General features: G+C 37.9%; 1 long non-coding RNA gene across 2 annotated transcripts; it reads left to right on the forward strand.

The window, feature by feature from the left end:
* The first annotated feature begins 1,788 nt into the window (after positions 1–1,788).
* LOC114375213 lies at positions 1,789–2,367 on the forward strand. Of its 2 annotated transcripts, none has more exons than XR_003658730.1 (3): positions 1,789–1,866; positions 2,050–2,135; positions 2,251–2,367. It is a non-coding gene; the product is annotated as an uncharacterized LOC114375213 (long non-coding RNA). The 2 variants fall into 2 exon arrangements; XR_003658731.1 differs by having other exon boundaries at positions 2,262–2,367.
* The last annotated feature ends 12,218 nt before the right edge of the window (positions 2,368–14,585 follow it).

Genomic DNA, 14,585 nt, shown 5'->3' on the forward strand with positions numbered 1-14,585 from the left:
TATATGTTATGAACGTTTGGTTGACCATTGCTCGTTGGGAGACGACCTAGGATCACTTCCTAGATACTGCATTTTTAATGTTTATTTGATTCGGGTACGACCTCGATTAGTCACCTTACGAATGATGATCCAGCCCCCCCCCCCCTCAATACACCACACCAAATTCCAATGACACAACAAACACAAAAAATTTTGTTCCAAAATTAACTGACGAATTCATTGCTTGGCGCAAGACAGATTGTCTTCTTCGAGGGTGGATAATTGGAACACTCTCTGAGGAAGCACTTGGACTCATTGTTGGCTTAGACACTGCCCATCCTATTTGGACTACACTTAAATATTCATATGCGGAAGACTCGCAAGAACGTGGATTCACACTCCGTCAATAGATCACATACCTCCACAAGGAAGATGATCAAAGTAATGGTGAACACATCCGCATTTTCAAAGGTTTATGCGACAACCTTGCTGCAATTGGGAAACCTGTCCCTGACAAAGAGAAAGTTTTCTATCTCCTCACAAGCCTCGGGCATGAGTATGAAACATTCACAACAACCATGCTAAAACCTCCAAGGCCATCATACTATGAGTTAATCTCACAACTCTAAAGCCATGATCAACGTCGCAATTGGTTCTCCAATCATTCCAATGCGCATAACTCTTCCACTCCGCAAGTGGCTTTCTATGGCAAACAAAACCGATCTTATCAGTTTTCCTCTCAACATCAAGGGAATTCTCAAACCTTAATGTCAACTGGGAGAGGATTTCAGGTTCAATAACCCAGGAACCAAAATAAAAGCCAAACCCTTATGAGCACACAACAGAGACGTCCTCCACCACCAGGACAACTTCGTATGACTCTTGCAGAACAAGAATAGTATCGGAATGCAAAATGTCAATATTGTGATAAAATGGGCCATATAGCAAAGATATGTTGGTGGGTGTCCAAGAAACCAACTCAATCTGATGATATACCTCAAGCACTTGCAGCCCTTACCTTAGACAACACAATTGCTGAAACAAAATGGACCTCTGACACCGGGGCCTCTAATCACATGACAGGTAAAGCTAGTATATTGAGTAATATCCAACAATATTCAGGTACATACTCTGTGCTTATTGTTGATGGTTCTTCTCTCCTAATTCATGGTATTGGAGACACATTCATTAAGCAAAAAAATATTAATCTACCTCTTCATGATGTCTTACTTGTCCCTGATTTAACAAAAAATTTGCTTTCTATAAGCCAACTAACAAAACAATTTCCTGTTAATTGTGAGTTTTCTAATGCTGATTTTTGTGTTAAGGAACGAGAAACAGGGAAACCGATTATCACCGGGAGGCACAAGGGTGACTTCTATGTTCTCTCCCCTATGCCAGAATCATATTTTTCTAATCGTTTCAAATCCGGATCAGCAAACATTTGGCATCAACATCTAGGACATCCTCAAATAAAGTCTTTACAATTACTAAAGAACAAAGGATTAATTGATGTAGTTGGAACCTTGAAATCTGAACATCTTTGTGATAGTTGTCAATTGGGAAAACTTACTAAATTGTATTTCTCTTCTTCTGAACACTCTAGTTCTTTTATCTTTGAAAAAATACATTGTGATTTATGGGGACCTGCTCCTGTCATATCTATTAGTAAATTCAAATATTATTCAAAATGTTATTCAAATTTGTATGTGTATCGATATTGAGTGTTCACGTTTCAAAAGGTTATACAATTTATCAGTTTTCTTCTATATCAGCTATTCAACTGTTAGTGGCTTATCTGATCAAATCAGGGAATTAAGGGAGTCAATTGAACTACCTCTGATGAATCCTGAGCTCTTTCTTCGATTTGGAATTAAACCTCCAAAGGTGATTTACCCTTTCACTGCTCTTTCTAGTCTCTGACTTCTGTTAGTGTTAATCTATGTTTTAGATTTTTAGTAGCTTTGTTATGTCATTTTTCCTACATGTTTTTCTAGTGGAAGCTTACTTGTAATAGTTGTACTTTTGAATTTTACATTTAATCAAAATCTTTTCAATTCTAATTTTTAGGGTGTTCTCCTTTACGGGCCTCCTGGTACTGGTAAAACATTGTTAGCCGGGCTATTGCCAGTAATATAGATGCTAACTTCCTAAAGGTCAGATTATGTTTTTTTTTTTTTTATAAATTCTGTGTGCTTTGAAGTCTTCTTCGTTGTAAAATTGACAAGTACATTGTCAATTTTATGCTAACTTCCCTTTATTCTGATGTAGGTTATTTCCAGTGCCATAATTGACAAGTACATTGGAGAAAGTGCCAGGTTAATCAGAGAGATGTTTGGTTATGCACGTGATCACCAGGTGAGATACTTGTGTGAAATTGTCTTCCTATAGGTTTACACATACTAATTTAAAGATGTTCTAAATCTATACTTTTCTTGATTAGTCGTGCATCATTTTTATGGATGAGATTGATGCCATTGGAGGTCTCCGTTTCAGTGAGGGAACAAGTGCAGATCGTGAGATTCAGAGAATGCTAATGGAGCTGCTTAATCAACTTGATGGATTTGATCAACTTGGAAAGGTATATTTTATTCCAGAATCCCATTTAACTTGGAGTTAAAAGCTTGATTCGTTGTAGCAAATTCCAAGGTTAAGGAACTTTTGTCTTTATTTTTGAGGAGGTAGTGGGTGGTAGGTCTGTGGTAAGCCTGTACAGAATGCAATTCATTATTTTTTATAAAGAAAATGTTATAGACATGGCTATGCATATTAAATAAAATATATGGAGAATGCAAGCCCATATGTTCAATACGTTTCACATACCTTGTACTTTCAAATTGTGACTTTACTTTCACTTGTTGAATTGTTTCTAATGTGAAAAATGAACTTGCAAATTGTGTTATGGATCATATTGTTTAGAAATTTAAAGAGCTGCTATTTCATAATTTGTAAAGTTGAAAATCAATTTTGTATATGCTTTTTAAGATTTGGAATATTTTTATTATTTTATTAGACAATTCATTCCTTTATATTAGATAAATTCAAATGTAATAAATATAGAAGCAGTGACCTTTTCTCATTCATGTATTCTTATGGACATAATAGGTCATGTACAAGTTTTGTATGTGTCTTTCACCTTATTAATTTTTATAGGGCCCCACTTATTTAATATCCATCATGAGAGAGATTGACACAAAACTTGCACATGATCTATTTTTGTTTTATAGATTCCATTTAAAAATTCAATATGGTATTATAGTTGTGCCGTAGAGAAATTCACTCTATTGATTATCCTTTGGCAAGTATTTATACCGTGAGTACTGTCTAAACACAAACGTCCTTTGGCCCGTCCTACTCAATTCTTGTCACAACAAACCAAAGTGCTGCTGATTACTACATAGTGGCCTTTCCCAAAATTTAATTAACTTCATAATTTAAATAAAATATAATTGATCATTTATTTATCTAATTTATTTTTTATTTTTAAAAAAACTATATTGTTCTAAAAAAATCTAATTAAACTTTTAGTCTTAATAAATTGTAAATTTTTAATTTTATTTTCTTCTTTTTTTTATTCTTTTAAATATTATATATTTTCAACTTATATACTATCAATTAATAAAAAAAATGATAGATATTATTTAGTATCGGCCGATTAATTAATTGATAGAAGGCTGTTTCAATTTAACTAATGTTTAAGAATTTTTGAATTGAAATATGTAGACATTTCGAGAGAAAGTTTTAGTATTGTCCATAATAATTATATTCATCTTGAACAAAAATGTCACAGATGAAAATTACAAGATCTATGAAAAATTTAATGATTTTAAGGATAATTATTATGAAAATTAGCTTATCGTTTAATTTAATTTGTGATGGATGTTATTAAATATTTCATCTGTGGAGAAGTTATGGAGTTTAGGTTTGAGAGTAGGGTGGAGTTGGGAGAAAGGGGTTGAGAGGTGGAGGGAGGATGCTAAAGCCATTGTGATGATATGTGGAGGAGAAGAACAACAACAACTATTTTTCAATGATTACAATAATGTCTACAAGGCAACCATTTTTCCTCACAATGTTGGGCTAGGAGTTACTAGGCAAGTATACATGCACTCAATTAGTAGTCATGTTAACTTTTTTTACTTATTGGTAATATGAAGACCTTGGTTTTTCAAATGCTAATGCTGTTATATGCAGTTGAATATTTCAATATGCTAACATTGGATTTATCACTAGACCCCTCAATTAATTATCCTTCATTCAATATGCTAGCATTGGAGAGAATTGAAAAGGAGAAAGAAGAAGCCTTCAAGATACATGAGCAAAAGGTGCGAGCAACAATCCATTTCTTTCTTTCCCCACCCTTTAATTACTATCATATTTGTATTCTGATCCCTTCTACTTTCAGCTTACTTTTTGTTTCCTTGTCAAACAGATATTGCAACTCCAATCTGACTATGAAAAGGAGGTTGAAAAGTAAGTGTAAAGTACAAGATGTTGCTTCAAAATGTTAATACTAAAGTAGCTCTAAAAAGAACGGAACTTGAGACACAATGTGAATTAGTGTTAAGGAATAAGGTATTAGCTCAAGTTTGGACCCATAATCTTGATAGTTGTGAAGGAAATGGTGTACAGTGCACAGAACAAGGTACAGATCATGCATAAGGTTCATATATTTGTTGGTTAATTATCCATTTATTGTACACTTATATGTTTATTCTATTTTAATGTTAGATTCTTATTATTTTGCACCCAACTTATGCTAAATTCTTCATTTATCATTGGTCTTTCTACCTTGATGATATATGTATATAAAAATTATAAATTATAATTGATCAAGAGGTTGCAATCAGATAAAGACATTTTGGGTGATTGTTTCTAGACATTACATGTTGATTAGCAATGTCTATGTTTCATTGTTTACATTTATTCTATCTCTTTCTTCATTTTCATTTAATTATTCATGTTTACGTACCTTGCTTTAGATTTCAAAGTCACAATTATAAATTATGTACCTTGCTTTAAATAACAATGTCATTTATTTTTACCTATTCTTTTTTGGGGTAAATTACAATTTTAGTCTTTCTTTAATTCTTGATACATAATTTTGATACACAAAGTCATTTATGAAGCAAAACAAAATACAGAGGAATTGAATATGTTGTATGGTTTTTTTATTTTTTTTTAAAAAGGCATTCAAGACGGTTCTCGAAAAACCGTTTTAGAAGGTTTACATTCTAAGACGATTTTTCAAAAAACCGTCTTAGAATACTAAAATTATTTTTAATTTTTTTTGTTTGAAAAGTTATATTCTAAGACAGTTGTTAGACAACCATCTTAGAATATGATCACATTCTAAGACAGTTATTTTCCTGAGAATCGTCTTAGAATGTGTAACTTTGCTAAGACGAATTTTTAAGAATCGTCATATAAAGTTTTAACAAAACTTTCTATGACGTTGGTGTTAGTCGGTGAAAACGACTAACTTTTGTGTATAAAACTTGTTTATATTGTATCAAACTTCTTCAATTTATAGTTGTTTTATAATATTATAAGTACTTTATGTTAAATATAGGTAATAGATAATTTATACTTTTGTTTTGTGTGTTTAATAATCAATTTCTCTCAATTTCAGGTTAATTAGGCAAATTAGCAAAAGTGTTGTTTTCACCTTCTTGCTAAGCCAATCTGCTGACTTAGCGGGTGTCGCAACGTGCCCTTTTGCGAGTGAGCGAGGCGAGGCTCACGGGTGCGCTTTCCAAAGGAGGAAAAATGCGCGGAGTCGCCACCAACGTTTATTTGTGGAAAACGTCGGAAAAACCGAAGGAAACCGGTCAAAATGAAAATTCTAAGTTCGGGAGTTGTATTTACGTTTGAGGAAGGTATTAGCACCTCTCACGTTTGTCTCAAAGGACAACAGCCTATTTTTTAGAATTGTGGAAATTGTGTTACCTTAACTTTTATTTCTTTTTATTTTTTGAGGTCGACAAAAGCGGGGCTTTTGCTCCTATGTATCCTCAATTTGAAGAAATCAGACTTACGTAGTTCTCTCTTAAGAGTGAATCAAGCGATTTTTTTTTACTTGAAAGGTGATCATTTTAAGGCGTTGGACCTTAAGAATGATCCATTTACTTGGTAAGGAAAAACTGAGGTAATAAACTTCCAAACCCCCTTTTTAGTGATTTTTGTGGACGAGCTTGACTTGACGAATTGATTTTAGCCTTAGTTTCGCTTTAGTTATTAGTCAATTCAATTAAGAATGAGAAATCCCAAAGAGAAAACGTCCGATTGATTTGCGCTTCATTTTACTAAAAGATATTTTTTTTATTATATTATTATTTTACCTCTTTTTTTATTTCCAACGTGGTTACGGCACGACCGAATGGTCGGAATTCATTTTAACAGAAATTAACGGATGATACGATTCAAATGATCGATGGAAATTTATTTTATTTTTAGATTAGGCAAGGAACGACTTAAATAAATGACTGAAGCACGTCAAAAGGGGGTACGGAAAGTAAATGAAAACGAGAATAAAAATACATGAAACAAAATGTGGACCACCATAAGTAAATAGAATGAATTGAAAAACTCGGTTTGGGGTACTTACCAGTTGAAGACTGAAGAAAACGAAGAACGAATGATGAATGTCGAAGAACAGTTGAAAATCTTCGCGTAATTACTCACGGAAATGTTACGGAAATGTTACGGAAGCGCCTCGGCTTGGATTTTCTTCACGGAAACAATTTTCCTCAGCAATTTCGAGAGAATAAGAAGTGCCAAGAAGGCTGAACCCTTTCCCCCTTCATTCCTCCCCCTATTTAAAGCAAAATAGGGGAGGAGCTTGCCACCCAGCTCGCCCAGGCGAGCAAGGGTGCTTCCTCCAGAAGCAACCTCCTTCTGGAAGAAGAAATTGGAAGGCCCAAGTGGGCCTGATTGCTATTTGTACCCCTTTTTTACTAAATGCACCCCCTTTACCTTTTTTGGTAATTCTTTTTTCCGTAACGTTATGAAACTTTACGAATTTCGTAACGATACTTATTTTCCTTCCACAAGGTTATGAATCCTTACAGATTATGTGCTTACTCTTTTTTAGCTTTCGAAGAAGTTACGGAAACTCACGGATTGCGCAAAAACACCTCCTTTCGATCTCCGTCACATTACGGAATTTCACGGATCGCGTAAGCCAGCTTCCTTTTGATTTCCGGCACGTCTCGGGACTTCACATATTATGCAACAAAGGGTGCCAAGTATCTTGAAGCGGCCAATCAAAGGTTGCATATCATCAAGTAATAATCCCCGGACGAAATTAGGGTATGACAGTTGCTCCTCTTTACTTACCTTTTATCGGAGATAAGATGAAAGCAAAGATAAGACACTGATTTCGTCCGTCTTGCCCTTCTCGTGATTAGTCTATGACGACTCTCGTCTCTACTCCTTCTTTTTTTTTTTTTTTTTCTGTACAACACAAAACAAAATACAAACATAATATACACATATACACATGTTTGGCGAAGGAACCGATCGGGAAAATAACAAAAAACCATATTTCCCAGTCACCGGAGGTTCCGCGCTTGATAACGGAGGACACATGAACAACGCTAGGCAATCAATTCATGGGTCTCCGAAAGATTGAGAATGGAGAATTGGCGAACAGCGCTAGGCAATGAATTCATGGGTCTCCGAATAAGATTGAGAATGGAGAATTGGCGAACAACGCTAGGCAATGAATTCGCGGGGCTCCAGACTCGATGGTGGAGGACACATGAACAGCGCTAGGCAATGAATTCATGGGTCTCCGAATAAGATTGAGAATGGAGAAATGGCGAACAGCGCTAGGCAATGAATTCGCGGGGCTCCAGACTCGTTGATGGAGGACACATGAACAGTTCTAGGCAATGAATTCATGGGTCTCCGAATAAAAGTGGAGAATGGAGAATTGGCGAACAGCGCTAGGCAATGAATTCGCGGGGCTCCAGACTTGATGGTGGAAGACACATGAACAGCGCTAGGCAATGAATTCATGGGTCTCCGAATAAAAGTGGAGAATTGGTGAACAGCGCTAGGCAATGAATTCGCGGGGCTCCAGACTCGATGGTGGAGGACACATGAACAACGCTAGGCAATGAATTCATGGGTCTCCGAATAAGATTGAGAATGGAGAATGGGCGAACAGCGCTAGGCAATGAATTCGCGGGGCTCCAGACTCGTTGGTGGAGGACACATGAACAACGCTAGGCAATGAATTCATGGGTCGCCGAATAAAAGTGAGAATGGAGAATTGGTGAACAGCGCTAGGCAATGAATTCGCGGGGCTCCATACTCGTTGGTGAAGGACACATGAACAGCGCTAGGCAATGAATTCATGGGTCTCCGAATAAAAGTGGAGAATGGAGAATTGGCGAATAGCGCTAGGCAATGAATTCGCGGGGCTCCAGACTCGATGGTGGAGGACACATGAACAACGCTAGGCAATGAATTCATGGGTCTCCGAATAAGATTGAGAATGGAGAATTGGCGAACAGCGCTAGGCAATGAATTCGTGGGGCTCCAGACTCGTTGGTGGAGGACACATGATCAGCGCTAGGCAATGAATTCATGGGTCTCCGAATAAAAGTGAGAATGGAGAATTGGCGAACAACGCTAGGCAATGAATTCATGGGTCTCCTAATAAAAGTTGAGAATGGAGAATTGGCGAACAGCGCTAGGCAATGAATTCGCGGGCTCCAGACTCGTTGGTGGAGGACACATGAACAGCGCTAGGCAATGAATTCGTGGGTCTCCGAATAATATTTGTTGGCAGGACCGAACGGTCCACCGGGTTTTTCCACCTAAAAAGGCGAACATGCTTTTTGCAAAAGAAGAAAAATAAATCATTCGCGAGAGCACCATATCTTAGAGAAACAATACACTCGTGCCAAGGGTAATCTTCCTTGTAACCGAAAATGAAGGGCAGGATGTCAACATTTAGCTTTTAAATGAACATGCAGGGGAAACATCGAGCTAAGCTGAAAATAAATCACTCATAGTGTATAAAACTCACACAGGAAAGTGTTTCATCCTATTCCCAAACCATAACTGCACCATGACTTTATTTTGCACACGATTTCCTATCGAATCAAAGATCAAACGTACGATCACGGACCAATAGGATTTTCTCGAGGGTAGTATTTTTTGGAGAGGAAGTTGGGTGTTTCGGTCTTTTCCTCTTTGTTCATGTGGGGTGGGATATCGCCAGTCGAGAATGACTTTGAATGGCAATTCGAAAAGAAGAGACACCAAAAATGGGTTTTCCTTTGCCGACAGTCACTTATTTTGCCGAAAATTTATCTGGTCTGAAGATTTTCCATTCCCTTTCTTTCATTGATCGAGAATTACTTTGTTTTCCTCCGATCTTTTCCATTTTCACTTCCTTTCGATCTTCGATCGAGAATCCTTCTTTTTCTTTCTTTTTTATTGTTCTTTTTCTTTCTTTTCTTTTCTTTTCTTCCTTTTCTTCCCACTTCCTCCTTTCCTTTCTTTGGGAAATCGGGTTTTAGCATTCTATTTGCTCTCCCTTGAGGAGATTCCACTGTCCTTTGCATCGGGGGAAAGAATGAGGATTCTTTTGATAGGCCAAGGTTCAAAAAAATCTAAGGTTGTGTTTCAATGGGGTCTTTTATCGTGGGAACCCAATCTTGAAATCTAGGGCAAAACAAATTTGGGTGTCAAGGTGTCGGTCTCGGGCCGAACTCCCATATCACTCCAAAAGGCACGCGTGACAATGATGATTTGAAAACAACGTGCAAAATTAGTCATGGCTACAGCCAGGTGGGCACTCAAGCATCCCGTTTATGGCATTGTGATACTACGATTGGGAATTTACACAAACAGATCCAACGTTTCCAAGTTATGTTCTTTCATCAGTTCAATGAATTCATCCATTCTTATCTCGATTATTTCGGAAACTAAACTCTTAGCGTCAGTCCCTTGTTTCCAGAAGATACGTTTGCTCTTTACGAATGATTTATACTTCTTAACTATAACATGTCGACCTTCGCGGTCTTTCTTTCTTTTTCCTTTTTGTTTCATTTTTATATATTCACAAAATTATACACCTATGGTCCTCTATGAAGAAATTTTCTTTGTATATCTACACTCTTATACATGACAAACTCTTTCTGTATATGCATTGAAACTCTCTCTCTTTACGTCACACGGTCAAACCCTATTTACATTCAAAGATCTTTTTCGTTTTTCTCCAACGTACACTTATGGTTTAGACAAAAGTTTCTTTATATACACTCATTGTTCACACACACAAGAATCTCTCTACACGTATTTTTTTATAAAAAACCCTTCTATGCACATTTTCCTTTTTCTTTATATACGCAGACATTTTATTCACAACACGTCTTTCTTTTTTATCATGATTTTGGTTCATTTTATTTTTAGGACGGCGTTCCTAAAAAATGAAAAATTCTACGCGATTTTGGAACTTCAACAAACACTATTGACAACAACGAAGTAAATACAAACGTAACAGTTCAAACGACACGTATGCACAAAACAAAAGTCAACCAAAACGAAACAAACGTTAGTCCCTTAGTTAAACAAAAATAAAATGATACGTAACAGATAAAAGAGGAAACATAAAAGAGAATATGGATCTGGGGATCCCATGGTCATGTGGCTCCGCATGCCACCGGACTCTTGGGTCACGATAACAAAAAGTGGGGTGGTCGACAAAAGCAGGGCTTTTGCTCCTACGTATCCTCAATTTGTGATGAGGAACTCAGACCTACGTAGTTTTTGATAACTGTGAGACTAAAAATAGTCTCGGTGTTTTCTTCACCAAAATACGAACATGCTTTAGTAAAGAGACAAAACTTCCAACTGATCAGAGCAACATATGCTTTTTGGATGAAAGACAATGTGTCTATCGGGAAAGAAGAGTATGCTGATGAATTTTTCTCATAACCGTAAATGAGATTTTGGATGTTAGCATTTCGTTTCTAAACGACCATTTAGAGGAAACACTGGGTCCAACAAAGATAGGATAAAATCACTCAAAGTGTATCAATCTCACACAGGTAAGTGTTTTATCCTAATTCCGAACCATAGATATGTCATGACTTGATTTTGCAAATTATTTCCTATCAAATCAAAGATTACATGCATGATCATGGATCAATAGGACTTATTTTGGGAATGGTTTTTAGGTGGGGAATTTGGCTTTGAGTTTTTTTGCCTCTTCCTTTTCTGTTTTTGTTTAGTGCGTGGCGAGAAAGTCACTAGCACACAGGATTTTGTCGGCAATCAAAGGGAGAGGACCACTTTAGGTCGTGGTTTCCTTTTTCTTGTTTACTTGGTGACAATTCTGTACTGTTCAGATATTGTCTGGTCCAAAGACCTTTCTGGATGTTTCTTCTGTTTTCTTCCGATCCTTGATCGGGAATTTTCTTTCTTTTTTTTTGCTTTCTCCCACTCTTTGATTGGGAATTTTTTTTTTTGTTTTTTGTTTTGTTTTCCGAGGGCAAGGATTGACATTCTCACCCTGGGTCAAGGTTTATGATAAGTTGGGATTTTGGCTCAAGGCTTGTAGAACGGCTGGTCATGATATATGTCAGGGTTTGGCCAGCGGTTCGGGGATAAAGGGGATGTCCTACATTATTTCTATAATACACATGCAACAATGATGATTAGGAAATTTTATGCAAAACTGGTCATGCATGCACCCATGTGGACACTCAAGCATCAAGTTTTTATGGCCATGTGACACTAGGGCTCAGGATTCATTTTCCCTACTTAAGTCAACCTAGTGTTTCCAAAATATGTTTTTTTATCAATTCATGCATTCATCCGAGTCCATTTTGGGCGTTCGGGAAAATTTTCACAGCACTCACCCTTTAGGTGTATACACATTTTTTTCAAAAACTGGTTATGATCAGTGAATTTTTCAAAGAAAAGCTGGAAGTTATCTCTTTTCACAAGCATGTTGTTTTTTAGCTAGACAACCTTTATTATTTTTTATTTTCTATTTTTTTTTCTTCCTATTCTTTTCTTGCTCGCTCTCTTTTTGCTCTCTTTTTTTCATGAGGTATTTTGCTACCTAAACATACGTATATTTTTGTGAGGTATTTTGCTATATACATGCATATCCAAGGTATCTTGCTACCTAAACATACATATATACATTTTGTGAAGTATTTTTTGCTACATACATGCATATCCAAGGTATCTTGCTACCTAAACATACATATATATATTTTGTGAAGTATTTTTTGCTACATACATGCATATCCAAGGTATCTTTCTACCTAAACATACATATATATATATATATATATATATATATATATATATATTTTTTTTTTTTTTTTTCTTTTGTGAGGTATGACTACCTTCCGAGCTTGTGCTTGTTTTATTTAAATTCCTAGGATCATGAGCAAATAGGTGTGTCCTACTATGACTTGAGAAACAAAAGTGATCAAATAACAAGCAGAGATTTAAAGGGTACTAGGTTGCCTCCTAGTAGCACTTCTTTAACATCTTGAGCTGGACGCGTGATAGCTTGTCGGTCACGGACCTAGTACTTTGCTTACCTTTGGCTTTGGACTTGGTCGCCTATTGGTCGGCCATGGGTCGTAAGCAACGCTCTAACCTTTTTGCGGATGAGCTGAGGTGAACTCTAGAGGTGATGGCGGTGCGCCTGTTGCCTGCTGTCGGCCATCCTCAAGCTGCTGTGGTGTTTCGCCCTGTGCCTGCCTGGGGACGCAGTACTTCTTGATGAAAGCTCGATTAGTAGGGGGCCTGATGACCTTGCTGGGGGCGACAGGCACTCCGTAGAATTGACCGAGGCCCGTAATTAGAGCTTGGCAACTCCAAGACCCTGTTGGACTTCTTTGGGTCCACTGGGTGTCTTGTGGGCGCGATCCCTGCAAACAATAGATGAAATCAGAAATCAGTTGAGCGATGTGCATACTTACCTATGTCATGATGACGTGACCTTGCCGGGTGGAACGGGCACCCTGTAGGACTACAGAGTCTCGTAACCAGAGTTGGAAACCCCAGGGCCCTGTTGGACTTCTCGGGGTCCACTGGGTGTCTTTGTGGGTGCCATTCCTGCAAACAATAGATGGTATCAGAAATCAGTTGAACCATATGTATACTTACCTATGTCACAATGGCATGACCTTGCTGGGGGAACGGGCACCCGGTAGGACTGACAGAGGCCCGTAACCAGAGCTGGAAACCCCAGGGCCCTGTTGGACTTCTTCGGGTCCAATGGGTGTCTTGTGGGCGCGATCCCTGCAAACAATAGATGACATCAGAAATCAATTGAGCCATGTGCATATTTACCTATGTCATGACGGCACAGACCAACTGATACATCTGTAGGGGGAGATTGGCATTGTGGTCGCTGGGCAGAATGTTGCCAAATAGCAACGTCATCCATATCCATGTAAGAGTGGTCATGTTGGTGCGCATGATCCGCACTCGTCTTTTTGCAGCGGCACGGGTGAAATTGCCCCGGTATGCATACTAGATGCGTGATAGCCTCCCTCTCTGGATGTGCTCGCATAGTTGGTCGCCCTCCAATATTAGGGGGTGGCCCAGGAACTGATAAAAGGAAACTACTGGCCCCTTAACCGGGAACGCAAGTCTCGGTTAAGCATCTAAGGGCAAAGGACCTTATATTCTCTTAAGGTGTGGATATGGAGCACACTAAAAATGAGGACGCGTAGCCCTCTAAAGGCGAGGGCGTGCAGCCCTCTGCAGGCGAGGATGTGCAGTCCTCTGATGGAGAGGACATATAGTCCTCTAAAGGTGATAGGTACTAGTACCCAAGGGTCCACCTTTATGAGAAAGCAAGAGATCAACTCATCGAGAGGGCCGGTCATCCAACAAGATTGGACACGAGATGTAGGAAATCTATGCAGTTAACATGATTTTTAGGGATGCAGACGCATGCAACCTTTGTCATGAAATTTGGTAATGCTGACCTCATATGAAACAATGCAATGCAATGGAAAGTTGTACAATGTTCATGACATTCTTTCCCTACTTTGTGATTTTGATTTTGATTTAATTTTTTTGGAAAACACAGATTGACTGTCCTTTTGAAAAAGGTGATAATTCATGCAACCTTATCCTATCTTTTGCAAATCTCTCCGGGAACTCCCTCAGAATGTATATTCTGTTTGATTTAGTCACTTGACCATTTTGGAGTGACGACAATGGAGCCGTTTTGACGTTTAATCAATCTATTGAAATTCCAGGGCTTGTCCCTTTTTTTTTTTCTTGTTTAAAAACATCGACGGGTGAGAACTTTTTATCTGCCCCTATGTTTACTTGAGGCTCATGCACGATGCCCCTCATTGCCCCAGTGTAAGGCTTCGAGGTACCAATTGTTATCTTTCGTCATGACCTTGTAGCTGGGAACCTATTGGGTGAAAACTTCTAATCTGCCCCTAGGTTCGCTTGAGGTTTTTGCATGGTGCCTTTCGTTGCCCCAGTGTAAGGCTTTGAGGTACCAATTGTTGTCTAGTTTTCACAACCTCGTAGTGAGGAAGAATGAAAGAAGCAGTTGATTCTTGCAAAAAGAATTTTCCAAGGACGAGAAATAG

The sequence above is a fragment of the Glycine soja genome, chromosome 11 (assembly GCF_004193775.1).
Source record: "Glycine soja cultivar W05 chromosome 11, ASM419377v2, whole genome shotgun sequence".
In the NCBI taxonomy this organism is placed as follows: Eukaryota; Viridiplantae; Streptophyta; class Magnoliopsida; order Fabales; family Fabaceae; genus Glycine; species Glycine soja.